This window comes from Scylla paramamosain, chromosome 18 (genome assembly GCF_035594125.1).
Source record: "Scylla paramamosain isolate STU-SP2022 chromosome 18, ASM3559412v1, whole genome shotgun sequence".
In the NCBI taxonomy this organism is placed as follows: domain Eukaryota; kingdom Metazoa; phylum Arthropoda; class Malacostraca; order Decapoda; family Portunidae; genus Scylla; species Scylla paramamosain.
Window position 1 is genome coordinate 9,777,828 of NC_087168.1, and position 14,322 is coordinate 9,792,149.

General features: G+C 40.8%; 1 protein-coding gene across 13 annotated transcripts in view; it reads left to right on the forward strand.

Annotated features, from left to right (window-relative positions):
• Window positions 1-14,322, forward strand: part of LOC135109078 (calcium-activated chloride channel regulator 2-like) — a 460,219-nt gene that overhangs the window by 280,868 nt on the left and 165,029 nt on the right. For all 13 annotated transcript variants that reach the window (XM_064020133.1, XM_064020128.1, XM_064020124.1 and 10 more), the window contains exon 15: window positions 6,162-6,199. The gene's annotated coding sequence lies outside the window, so the exon portion shown is untranslated. The remainder of the gene's footprint in view (window positions 1-6,161; window positions 6,200-14,322) is intronic.

The window sequence follows — 14,322 nt, forward strand, 5'->3', positions numbered from 1 at the left end:
GATTGAGAGAGAACCTGAGTGAGGGCGAATGTTCCTCCCTCTGTGCTGCCCTCGTGCCTGCAGACTCACGGAGGGGCGCGACTTCGATTACAACGAAGGTAAAACTTATTTTGGGCGAAGCAGAGTTTACGGTAGAGCAAACTTGAGAACAACCGAGGATAAAATGAAGCGGAGGGAGGGAACGAAGAAAACGAAGGGAAGACCGAAGAGGGAGGAATGAATGAACAGGCAGGGAGGAGTAGATGAAGAAGGGCAGAGGGGGAGTGCGGAAGAAAAAAGAGGAATGGAGGTACCGAATGGTCAAGAAAAGAAGAGGAAGGAGGGAGAGTGAGAAAAGGAGGGAGGAAAGGGAAGTGTAGATTGGTAGAAAGCCTGTGAGGTGAGGAACTGTTTTCTTGAATGGTTTTGATGAATATCTGGGAGCAGAGTCTTAGAAAGCCTGAGGTGTACAGTATATTCTTGAATGGATTTAGTGAATACGTGTGTCAATCTTCACTGAATATTGGCAGCAGATTTATAGAGGAGAGTGCATCCCAGACAGTCTTATACTTTGATATCGTGACTGTCTGTAATTGGTACTGGTAATTGCAGCAATGAGAATAATATTTCGTGATAACGAAATAACAGTTAGCTTACGTTGGTAGAGGTAAAGACTTAACTGAAGGTCAAAGTAGCTATGTTGTTGGAAGAAGTAGTAATACTAATGATGATTATGTTAATTGTATTTTCTCCGAAGCTGTCAGCTTAACACAAAACAATCGACAAAAATGTTATTAAATACAGTAGAAAGGCAAATGATGGATTGCTAATAAGCCTAATCTCTAATAATAATGATAATATTAATACTACAATAGCACAAAAGTAACGTTCATTAAAAGAAAATCAGCGCAAGTGTTAAACCCATCTTTTACCTCCCTCATCACACCCAACACCATCACACCGAGGCGGGTTATACTGCCAGAACAAGAGGAAAATACTACACAGCTGAAGCCTAACCTGTGTGGCGCAACAGGCCTAATATCACTTTTGTCTCATCTTCCTCTAAATTACTCACGCATGTTTAACTTCACCGGGCGATGGGCGGGGAGGAAAAATGTTAAACCAGAAGTACCTGACGTAGCTTAGAAAAAAAAAAAAATGTGGAGCCTTTATATGGTACTGTTCCTCCAGTGGTGACATATAATACTTTTCCTCCGATGCTGAGAGAGAGAGAGAGAGAGAGAGAGAGAGAGAGAGAGAGAGAGAGAGAGAGAGAGAGAGAGAGAGAGAGAGAGAGAGAGAGAGAGAGAGAGAATGTGTTTCACGTTACACATACAAGAATGAAAATGTCCAGCAAACTTAGCCATTTTAATTTTGAGCCCAACACAGAAATGTACCTCGTGTATTGTAGCGTGTACTTGGAGGTGGGAAACAGAGCATAGTACTCGTACTTTACGGGCATTGTGTGTGTGTGTGTGTGTGTGTGTGTGTGTGTGTGTGTGTGTGTGTGTGTGTGTGTGTGTGTGTGTGTGCTACTAGAGACAGAGAAGGGGGAGGATCAACAAAAGTAACTGAAGTGAAATGAAAAACAGAGGAGTCATAATATTTCATACAAATAACATACCAGAGACATTCTATGTGACATTCTACTTTTATGCAAAACATGAATATTTTGTTGACAGATGAGAACACACACAAAAAAAAAGGAAAACGAGGAAAAAGAAAAATACGCGGCTGTCATGGAAACAGTAAGAAAGAGAGAGAGAGAGAGAGAGAGAGAGAGAGAGAGAGAGAGAGAGAGAGAGAGAGAGAGAGAGAGTGTGTATGTGTGTGTGTATTCAGCGTTGTGGAAATAATAAGGCAAAATAAAAGGGAACCAAAGGCAAGCGAGAGAGAGAGAGAGAAAAAAAAAAAAAACAACGGCCATGGAATTAGTGAAAAAAAGGAAAGAAAGATTATAACAGTATTAGTCATGGGAAGAGTGCTTGTCTGTATCATCCTTTTACACATACTCCCACGGACCAGGTGAGTAAGTAAGGACCTACTCGTACATGTCAGAATCCATCAAAGTAGGCTGGTTTTTTTTTTCTGATAATGACAGTGTAAAGTGCAAGCTTGGCAGGGATCAGGAAAATCTAGAGTGAAAGGCGTATTTTTATATATGTGTGTTCCTTTGTCTGTCTGTCTGTCTGTCTGTCTGTCTCTGTTTTTTTAAGTGTTGGTCTGTCTACGTCTCTCTCTCTCTCTCTCTCTCTCTCTCTCTCTCTCTCTCTCTCTCTCTCTCTCTCTCTCTCTCTCTCTCTCTCTCTCTCTCTCTCTCTCTCTCTCTCTCTCTCTCTCTCTCTCTCTCTCTATGAGCGAACAAGATTCCAGGAAATGTCTATATGATACTAGCCAAACTTTCAGCACGTGGAAATATGAAAACGTCCTTTTTCTCTTTTCGGCTGACATAAAAATGTTCCTTTATTTTCTTTCGCGAAAAATATTAACGCTGGAAAAGACAAAATGACAGAAAATAAACTCGTGTAGTAATTCATTTGATTAAATAAATATCTACTCGCGCGAAATTGAACATATTTTATTTATTATCTTGTTCCGTCTGTTTCTTTTCTACCTATGATGAAAATAATAAAAATAATAATATGATCAGAGTTTATGTTGGTGGATATGCTGGTACGCTTTTGTAATGGCGATGAGCGGGGTGGTGCTGGCGTGAGGACAGGCGAGGATGGACAGGTGTGAGGTGCGGTAATGAGAACAGGCCCAAGAACTGGCAGGTATTATTATTGCGCGAGGACAGGCAGGTGTGAGGTGAGATAATTAGAATAACGAGGATATACTTAACCACAGGAGCAAGCATATTACAATGATCATCCCTGTTATTATCCATTATAGTTCTCTCTGTTGTGCTTAACTCCAAGAACACCTGTTTATTATCATTCCCCACTGTCACTTATCTCGTACTCTCTCTCTCTCTCTCTCTCTCTCTCTCTCTCTCTCTCTCTCTCTCTCTCTCTCTCTCTCTCTCTCTCTCTCTCTCTCTCTCTCTCTCTCTCTCTCTCTCTCTCTCTCTCTCTCTCTCTCTCCATTATCTATCTACGTACGACCTACCTACCTACCTATCTACCTATCTATCCATCCATCCATTTATTCATCTCTTCATTCATCTATGCATAGGTCCACCCGTCCTTTCATCTAGCAATCAGCCTATCTACTTAACTGTCTACGTACCTTCCTTTCTAGCTGTCTGTCTATCTATCTATCTATCAATCTGTCTATCTTTATTTATCTATCTATCCATCTACCTGCCTACTATTAATCTACCTATCTATCTGTCGTAGTTTCAGCGTAAGTTTTGATCTTGCTCTAGAAATTACTACATTGCGCTACGAGGCTGCGGATGCATCTGAAAATTCAAAACATGGAAAATGTACTCGCGCGCGCGCACACACACACACACACACACACACACACACACACACACACACACACACACACACACACACACACACACACACACACACACACACACACACACACTTGGGTCTTTCATTAGCAGAGTAGCAGGCTTAATTCAGTAACCAAAAATGTGAAAGAGAGCTAGAATGCGAAATATGTGAAGAAAGCTTGATTTAAAGTATAGAAAATAAATTGTAACTAGTTTTATTCACGTTGAAGCAAAAATCCTTGAAAATAAGCAGACGTATTCATTATTACTCGGATAAAATATGGCTCTCGTAATAAATAATGTGCCACTAAAGTAATAATTGTTCGAATAAGAAAAGAAAAATACTCGCCCAGTACTTTTTTTTTCGTTTTAAAGTCTTTGAATGTCGCTGAAATTAAATTATGTCCGAATATAATATTACATACATGTCCAAGTTCTTTCAAGTTTTATTCAGCTTGATACGCCAAAGTGGTTCGTCAAGTATTTAGAGGAATCATTAGTGAGAACCCGGAAATGTACTCCCCTGCAATTAATTTCAGCCCCTGCTATTAATTTCAGCCCCTCCTTTGTTACGCTCCAATTGTGTTTCCTTTATTGGTTATGTTTCCAAGGTATTATGCAAGTATGGAGTGTTTTTTTCTATTTTTTTTTTTTTATTTATATATTTGTTGTTTCCTTGTCTTTTGTCCGTGATGCTGCCTCTTCAACTTGGTGTGCCTGTGTGTGTGTGTGTGTGTGTGTGTGTGTGTGTGTGTGTGTGTGTGTGTGTGTGTGTGTGTGTGTGTGTGTGTCTGTGTGTGTGTAGAGTGAAATAAAGTATGAGATTAAGTAAAAAAGAAAACAAGAAGAAATGAAGTAGTAGCTAGACGGATATTGAAGAAAAGGAAAGAATATGAGAGAGGAAGAGAACTTATACATAAACTCCACATCTTTTATAGTTTGCTTCTTCTACAAATCCTCTCCTTAAAATCCTCTTTTCCTTTCCTGTCTCACAATTAGCCTACAATTTTTCGCACTCACATCTTCTGACTCAAGATTCCACTCCGGCTGTCTCAATAACTCACTAACAGGCGTCATTTTCTCCATCCCTTCCCCTTCTCCTCCTCCTCCTCCTCCTCCTCCTCCTCCTCCTCCTCCTCCTCCTCCTCCTCCTCCTCCTCCTCCTCCTCCTCCTTGGCACAGTCTTCATTCACAGCCATTCACAAACAGTCACGCCCACATGGTTCGATTCCCACTCACGTACAGGACGCCCAAGGTTTTCAGAGAGAGAGAGAGAGAGAGAGAGAGAGAGAGAGAGAGAGAGAGAGAGAGAGAGAGAGAGAGAACGGCGAGGCGGTTGAGAGAAGGGAAAGAGAATGCTGCAGGTTTCAAAATATTTATCGGATTTCCATTTCATGTCGCCAAGTTACGCGAGGAGAAGCTTAGATAAATTTTCCACAGCGTCTTGTGCTCGCCTTATACTTACTGATGTCGTGGGCGGTGTGGGCGCCTTCCCTGGGAGACCAAGAGACCCGCGCTCCAAACGTTTCTGTTCTGGATACCGTTTGGTCTGCGCGGTATAAAAGTATAAAGCAGCATATAAATAAGCTTGAAGTTCCGCCGTATGGACGGAAGGAGAGGCGAGGCAGGCAGCGGGAGGGATGTAAAGGGAGATGCATGTCGAAGGGAAAGAATTTCAGTGAGAGGGAGATAGAGAAACTGGGAGAGAGAGAGGGGGTGAGGAAGTTGTAGGCTGGTTGAGGGTACATGGAAAAGAGAAAAGTAGGGAGAGATGGTAGGAGACTGGTGGAGGATACATTTTGAGGGGAGAGGGAAAAGGGAAAGGACAAAAAGAAGGAGGGCTCGGAGAGACAGGTGAGAGAGAGAGAGAGAGAGAGAGAGAGAGAGAGAGAGAGAGAGAGAGAGAGAGAGAGAGAGAGAGAGAGAGAGAGAGACGGACAATCGAGGGAGAGAGAGGAAGGGTTTTGAGAGGCTGGTGGAGGGTACACTTTGAAGGGAGAGAAGGAGGAACGGGGAAGATGAGGGAGGGATGAGAGGGTGGTGGAAGGTAAGGGAAGTGCATGGAAGTGGATGGGACTTCCAAAAGCAGTAAGAGTGGATCCACTGTGGACCTGAAAAAAGTTGTAGAATTTTTTTCTTTCATTTCCCTTTGATGTTGGTCTTTTCTAAGTATCATAAACTGCCTTTTTTTTTTTCTTTTTCGTCCTCTTTTGTTCTTTATCTAATGATGTTCTCCCTCTTTCTGTTCTTTGTCCCTCATCTTTCCGTCTTCATCTTTTCTTCTTCTCCCTCACATTCTAAACATTTCGTCACTTTTAAAGAACAACATATCTTTTCCTTTTCCGTCTTTGGAAAGAAGTATCACATGAGACTTAATAGTTTGTATATATAAAGCCAGCGCTGTGCAAAATATGTAAAAGAGGATGCGGGAGAACTGAAAAGACAACCAAGGAGCAAAGAAATATAATCCGAGAGCTCACTACCTGCTGAAGGGTAATCTGATGAGTGACAATTGAATATTCTTGGCGTTTTTTTTTTTTTATGTGAACGCCAGATACAGAAAAATAGTAATGCGTGTACTTGCATGTCTTCATTGAGAGAGAGAGAGAGAGAGAGAGAGAGAGAGAGAGAGAGAGAGAGAGAGAGAGAGAGAGAGAGAGAGAGAGAGAGAGAGAGAGACTTATTTATCCGCTGATACATTCATGTACTTAATATCTTATTATTTCTTCGACAGACTTTGGATCTGAGAGGGAGCCGAGTCATCAAACGAAGGTAAATGTTTACTTTTCTCTACTTAGTGTGTATGTGTGTGTGTGTGTGTGTGTGTGTGTGTGTGTGTGTGTGTGTGTGTGTGTGTGTGTGTGTGTTTTGTATGTTTTTAATGTTGTGTTTAATGTATTTAGAATAAGAGCAGTTTGTTAGACCATGTTAATTATTGGAATTATTCCGTATGTTGTTTATTGTGTGTATTTGCGCCTGTGTATGTAATGCGTCCCTCCTGATATGATAAGGGCGATGGAATCACATGTTGTAGCTTCGCCGTTTATTTAATGTAGAGAGTGCTGAGTGCGCTCGTCTCCGAGTATAGTGCTGATCTGGCCCAGCCCTTGATTTATTTAGCTCGGGCCGAAAGTTGTCCACCAATCATTCACACTACACTCGTCACATGGTTTAAGAAAAAAGGGTGTGGAGGTGATAAGTTGCGACTCAAGGTGCTTGCTCAGGGGACTGACACACCTATGATGTGCGAACAAGCAAGGGTCTTCTCCCCCACGTGGCCATGTGCGCCCTCGTGATTTGCCCATACCCACATATAATAAATAATATATGGTGCACGTGTGTGTGTGTGTGTGTGTGTGTGTGTGTGTGTGTGTGTGTGTGTGTGTGTGTGTGTGTGTGTGTGTGTGTGTGTGTGTCTAGGGTGATCTTTTATAAACTCCTCCAAGCACTGTCGTAAAAGAAAATCATCCCGCACTTCATTGCCCTGAGCCACAGTGTTGTTGTCTGTCACCGTCTGTGTGGCCCAGAGTGTTGTCTCGCCTGGCCAGACACAGCGCGAGCTTCACGCACGCACGCACGCACGCACGCACGCACGCACGCACGCACACACACACACACACACACACACACACACACACACACACACACACACACACACACACACACACACACACACACACACACACACACACACACACACACACACACTCACACACACACACTTATTTGACTCGACAATGTGAAGAGTAGTGGAAGATACATATGGAAAATGCTGTATTTATTATCTCTCTCTCTCTCTCTCTCTCTCTCTCTCTCTCTCTCTCTCTCTCTCTCTCTCTCTCTCTCTCTCTCTCTCTCTCTCTCTCTCTCTCTCTCTCTCGTACTTGATGAAGGACTATATACTCGTACTCACTTTCCTCCTCCACCTCTTCCTTCTCCTCCTCCTCCTCTTCATCCTCTTTCCATTCTTCCGCCTATTCGTTCTCTGGATCAAATTAGAAAAAAAAAATGAAAAAGGTAACAAAAGGATTAAAAAAAGTACAATAAAGCAGTATACATGTAATTTTTTACTTGATATAGGATTTTTAACTCTCTTTCCTCCTCCCCCTCCTTCCCCCATCTCTTCAATGCTCTCTTCACCCTCAGGCTTCCCAAAGGAGAAGTCAGGTGTCGTAAGGGTGAACCAGCTTGGCTTGGCTGTAAATCTGCACCTTTACGACCTTCCACGCGTTCTGGGGAAGATTTAGGGCAAGGCCGGGAACAGGTTAGGCGCGACCCGAACGTCAGATAACAGATGCCGCGGCTCTGTGGGGCTAAACATGACTTACATCATATCGAATAAAGCGTTCGTGAGAAAAATTTGAATGAGAGGTTAAAGAAAATGGAGTTAAGTTACTTCATTTTACTGTGTAGGGGGGTGTTCTTTCTTTCTGCTTGTGACTGGTATGGTTGTGACTCTCTCTCTCTCTCTCTCTCTCTCTCTCTCTCTCTCTCTCTCTCTCTCTCTCTCTCTCTCTCTCTCTCTCTCTCTCTCTCTCTCTCTCTTGCTACTGTTTCGTTCGTGTTTTATTGCGTGATTTTTTAGTCCTGTGATTTATTACCACTATGAATTGCAGGATAGGTTCAGGCATTGAGAGGATTAACTTGTAAACAAAAACATGGAAATCATAACGTTGAGTAGTGATATTCAACAAGCAGGAAACATTGAAAGAGGAAGGGAAAAAGAAGAAGAAGAAGAAGAAGAAGAAGAAGAAGAAGAAGAAGAAAATGATGATGATGATGATGATGATGATGATGATGATGATGATGATATATAAAAAAAAAAGCAGTAGTTGAAGGAAGCGAGGAATAAGAGGAACACAAAGAAGGAACAAGAAGTAGCAGTTCTGTTCGTTCTTCGGAGTACTGTATACTGTCTAGCGTAAAGTGAAATGAATATGAGAGCATGGACGAAAAATGTAAGAGAAAGAAGAGGAGGACGATGGAGACGGGGAATATAAAGGAATACAAAGGAAAGCCAAACAGCGACAGACCTTTTGGTCCTTGCAAGGCTGTTTGGTAACTACTTCTAACTAGCTACAGGGAAGAGAGACAGGACAGCATAGCAGAAGGCTCCTCCCCACCCACCACTCCCTCCAGCTTGCGCTGGCATGGAAATAGCTGGGAAAAGTACCATGCAGTATGGAAAAACTGCCGTGGAAATTTTCATAGGAAAGGATGAAAGGAAGTTATACTATTCACCCTACGGTGAACTCTATACGCCTATCTGAAAGTTAATACAAGTTATGTTAAAACTGGTGTAGAAAAAGAGTTTATTAGTGTATTTAGTAATTATTCGGACAAGAAGAGAGCTTGTTGCGGATTTGCTTTTAAATATTTGTCTTTTATTTTTCAATGATTTAATTTTATTTTTGAATGATTGAGAAGAAGGGAGAAGGAGGAAGAGGAGGAGGACGACGACGACGACGACGACGACGACGACGGTGCAGACTGGGAGGCGGAGGAGTAGGAGGAGGAGGCGGAGGAGGAGGAGGAGGAGGAGGAGGAGGAGGAGGAGGAGGAGGAGGAGGAGGATCAATGACACACACACCATCCAAGATGAGCTCGATACCACATCTGGCATGAATGCTTCACGCCATTTTTTTCTTTTTTTTTCACCTTAAAGTTTGTCTCGGCCACTCACTCAAATCTGAATCGACTTGATTTATCGTAGATGTGCCTCACTGACAGGAAATAATAAACTACCAAGTTGATTTTTTTTTCAAGGCTAATAGTTTTAGGAATTTTTGAGAAAACTGCTGTGCCAGTATGCCATTGACACTCATAACCTGAGGCAACTTCCAGGATTCAACGTTCGTTATGTCATTTCATGCAGAGACATATTACTGAAGTGTACATATCATTACTCATAATATACCTGGCATTTTCATCCAGTTAAATATTTCACTCACCTACCTGGGAACGATTCCTAAAGTACGATTGCTCATTTATGTAGTGTTTGCTGAAAAAACAGTTGAAAATTGGTATATGTTAGTCGGAACATAGGCAGTTGTAGTGGTTGCAGTATCGCTTCATGCATTTTGAATGGATCTGTTCCTCATTAATAGAAATTGCAGGTAAATATTAAAAGGAATGTTTGTTGACAATACAATTGACCCACTACCCTGTTATCTAGGAGCGATAGTTTCACTTCAGCGTTATCCATTCGCGTTGGCTGTGTGTAGCATTGCAGTGCACGTGTACAGTAATTGGATTGAAATGTCAAGGAACTTTTCCTTTCCATCCACAGTCTGCAAGGAACAATGATCGCTGAAGTTCATGAAAAACATGCTACAATTTCAACGATTGGTTTATATAGTATAAAAAGTTGTTCACTGTTAATTTCACGGAGTTTAGGAATGGCTTCCTTTGATAAAATGTTTGACTCGTACTGTAGTGAAGAGTTCCTTGAAGTAATAAGTTTGATTTTTCAGAGTGAACACCAAGGTAACTACTTACATCACTCATAATACCTACTGTCTTATATTCTATCCAACACACGCTATTATTGCCGACTTGTGCATTGCCTCTACCTGACCAAAGCAAGTCCTTTAGATTGTAACCTCCGAGGCACAGCCGTTGAACCACAAAATTGCAATACTTCAAAACCCCTTATTCAGCTTGGCATGATGGTAATGCAATTGACAGCAAAGTGCATTATGCCAGTGCCGCATTCAACACAGCGTAATGGTAATACTTGTGATACAGTGATGGCATACTGGAGTGCGGTAGTAACGGTTCCACTGAAGGATAATATCATCAAAAGTCAATTGTGACCCTCAAATATGACTCCTGCTTGATCGAATTTCTATATACAGGAAGAATGCGGCCTTTCCTCTGTTTGGTCTTGGAGGAAAGCTATCGTTGCAGTTGTTATTTATATTATTTTTAGTGTATTAGTCAAATATTCCATGGATTATTCAGACTAGTTTTTTTTCGCATATCTAAATTGGTACGTGGTTGTGAATTGTGTTTGCCGGTTGTATAGATTAACCATTCGTTGTATTTTCGTGAGCAGACTCAGAGACTCTTGTTAAGTGTATAAATAAAATATTCCATGCATAATTTAGACACTGGAGCTTGTTTCATGTCTTAATTGATGCCTAGACGTGTGGTTTATTGGTTTGTATAGATTTGCCATTACTTGTATGCTCGGTGAGCTGTCGTATTGATGTTCGTTGATTTTTGTGCCTTGAGTGAGCGAGCATTGAATCACACCGAGTCACGCCGGCGAGAACTGAGGCGGAATGTTTGCATGTTGCCAAAACCTCCAACGCCCCGCTTAAATATTCACGGTATATTGAGTCAAGCTTGAACAAACACTTTTCTTGCGCCAGCGCCGAGCAAGGAAGGGGATGGCTGGCGAGGAGGGAGTGAGGGAGAGTATGGTCTGTTGCCACCTCCCTCCCCCCACTCAGGTGACTAGCAGGTGAAACCATGGAATTACTGTTGTTTGTATGTCAATTATTATCGTTTTCGTAAGGAACAGACAGAGACGGAAGGGACGTGTGAAGTTTTTTTTTTTTATTATCTTTATTTCTTATTTTTGTATTTATTTTTATTTATTTACTTTTTATATGTCAGGGAGGCTGCCCATTAACTAAAGAATGATAGGAAAAAAACCCACTCACAATGCCGTTCTATAAAATAAGTAAATGAAGAGCAAGGGAGTTTCTGAAGTGTCTTGATACTTCTGAAACAGCTGAGTCATGGGAAGAAGGAAAAACAAACTGGCAGGGTTCCAGAATTGAATGGGATGAGAAAGTGATGATCCTGATTAAACCTTGCACTAGGAAGGTGAACAGAATATGAATGAGAGTTATTAGTCTTGTGAAGTGAGACCGTGGAAAGGAGAAGATCCGCAATTAGCAATTGTAGGTATCAATTACTTCCATGCCCATAACGAACACGTTTTTCGTGTAGTGTTACCAGAAACAACGAATTTTTTTTTTACTCAAAGGAAAAGGATCTCGAAATTATGATATCAGTTGATTTAAAGTCCAAGCAGCATTCTCCTGGGATAATTAACGTTGCTAATAGATTGGTTAGATTCGTTACACTATTCTTCAATAATAAATAATTGAGAAAAAACACATATTGAAACTTAATAATAGGCAGGTTCTACCCAATTTTCAATGACAATCTTCCTCTTCTGATTTACACCTACTTGATCTGCTTTTGTTTTCCTTCACATTTTGCACAGATTCTTTTTTTAAATATTTCCATTCGTTGAAAAATATTCGTCAAAAAAAAAGGGGAAAAGGCTCCCCTTTATATATCAACGAAGCAAAATATATAGTTTTTTGGCGTTCAGTAGTCTAATATGAATGAAAAATGCCATGTAAAATTTCAACTCTCTAAATTAAAGTACGGCGAAAAAAAAAAAAAAACATTTTGTTGGTAATTTTCCGACTGTACGACATCTGAATTTTGAACGAAGAGAGGTTGTCCGAGCAAAACGAGGTCAAATAAGTAATGTCACTTTTGTTACTACTACTACTACTACTACTACTACTACTACTACTACTACTACTACTACTACTACTACTACTACTTTTACTACCATCACCACCGCCACTACTGCTACTACTACTACTACTATTACTACTACTACTACTACTACTACTACTACTACTACTACTACTACCATCACCAACGCCACTACTACTACTTTTACTACCATCACCAACACCACTACTACTCCTACTACTACTACTACTACTACTACTACTACTACTACTACTACTACTACTACTACTACTGCTACTAATAATAATAATAATAATAATAATAATACTTACTACTACTACTACTACTACTACTACTACTACTACTACTACTACTACTACTACTACTTCTTCTTCTCTTGCTACCACCACCACTACTGCTACTACGGAGAACTAATAGAAAGAAAATGCAACACGAAGCTTTTGCGGTTGCACTTCATAGGGCGATCATAAAATGACAAGTGAAAGTTCAAAAGAGCGCTCTCAGGCCTGTCCACGCATACCACAAAAACAACAGCAGATTTCAAAGTTTTGTTAAGCCCCTCTCCTCCTCCTCCTCCTCCTCCTCCTCCTCCTCCTCCTCCTCCTCCTCCTCCTCCTCCTCCTCCACCTCCTATTCCCTTTTATTCACTTTCCATCACTATTTTTGGTCTTTCTTTTTTTCTTCCTGTACTTCACCATCTCTCTTTCACCATGTTTTCTTGTTCCCTTTCGCCCTCACTTATCCTCATTTGATTTATTTTTACTTCCTTCGCATACTTCCTTTCCCTTCAGTTAATTTCCGTGTGTTTTTCCTTACTTCCACTTTCTTTTTTATTTATTTTCTTTTTTTTTCTTCCTGCTTCTTGCCTTTTCCAGCCATGTACTTACTTTATCTTCACCTTCTTCACTTCCTCCTCCTCCTCCTCCTCCTCACCCCATCTAAATGCACACAGTTTTCTACAACGTATCTTCCGAATGCTTTTTCCTCCTCCTTTCTTTCCTTCTTTCCCTCCCCCTCTTTTTCTTCTCTCTTTGGTCACTTTCTTCTTTTGTTTCCTTTCACTTTGCTTTCTTTCATTCTTCAGACATTCCTCGGTTCCTTCCTTCCTTCCTTCCTTCCTTCCTTTTTTCCTTACTTTCTTCCTTTTTTTTCTTCTTCCTTACTCTATTTTTTTCTCTTCTTCTTTGCTATTTTCTTTCCGTCTTTTATTCGTTAGATGCTTGTTCCCCATTCTTACTTACTCTTCTCGTTTTCTTCCTTGCTTCTTTTCTTCTTCGAAACTTTTCCTTCTTACTTCCTCTCCTTCCTTTTTTTTTCTCAGTCCTTCTTTGCTTCTTTTCTTCCTTCATTCTTTCATTCGTTCATTCGTCCATTCACTGTTTGTTTCCTTCTTTCTTCAAATACTTCTTTCTTCCCCGCTTCCTTTACTCAATGCTTCCATCTTTTCTCCCTTCGTTTCTTCCTTCGCATTCCTCTTTGTTACCTTCCCACCACTCTACTTAATGCCTCGCACACCCTGAATTCCCCCTTCCATCTTTCCCTCTTCCAAATTTCAAGTAGTTTGCAACTTTATGAATATCAATTTGTTTTCTTAATTCTTATATCATAATATTATATTGTACGTGTTATTTTTTGTATGTTTATGTGTTTCCTGGGAACTCTGTGTGTGTGTGTGTGTGTGTGTGTGTGTGTGTGTGTGTGTGTGTGTGTGTGTGTGTGTGTGTGTGTGTGTGTGTGTGTGTGTGTGTGTGTGTGTACGCATACCAATAAATCCATCCGTCTCTTTCAGTCAGGGAGACATCAACTATAATCACACACACACACACACACACACACACACACACACACACACACACACACACACACACACACACACAGTCATTCATAGCAATGTACATATTTACATAGAAATTGCCTTGAATTAATATCCATTGATTTATTTTAAATGAATGCTTGACGAGGTGAGTTTTGAAAAAGAACACAAATATACGAAAGGATTCCCAACAAAAAAAAAAAACACTAAAAAAAAAATTAAACTAAACCATTTGAATAATAAAATAGAATAAAAAAAACACGTTGTAGATCAGACACCTTTGTTTTCCATTCATTTTCCACAGCGATGATTCCATTGTGACGACCCAGAGGAGCACGTCAGGGAAAGGAGGGGGAGGTGGGGAGAACAGGGGAAAGGGTGGGAGCACAGTTGAATGAAACCGTATGGTAAATACAGTAGTCGTGGAGCGTAAAAGAAGCCTAGAATAGTTTTTTTTTTTTTTTTTTTTTTTGGGGGGGGGGTATTTTCGTAGTAGCGGCCACGCGTATTGATGGAATGAAGGTACGAGAGGATTCAACTCTACTCGTAATTT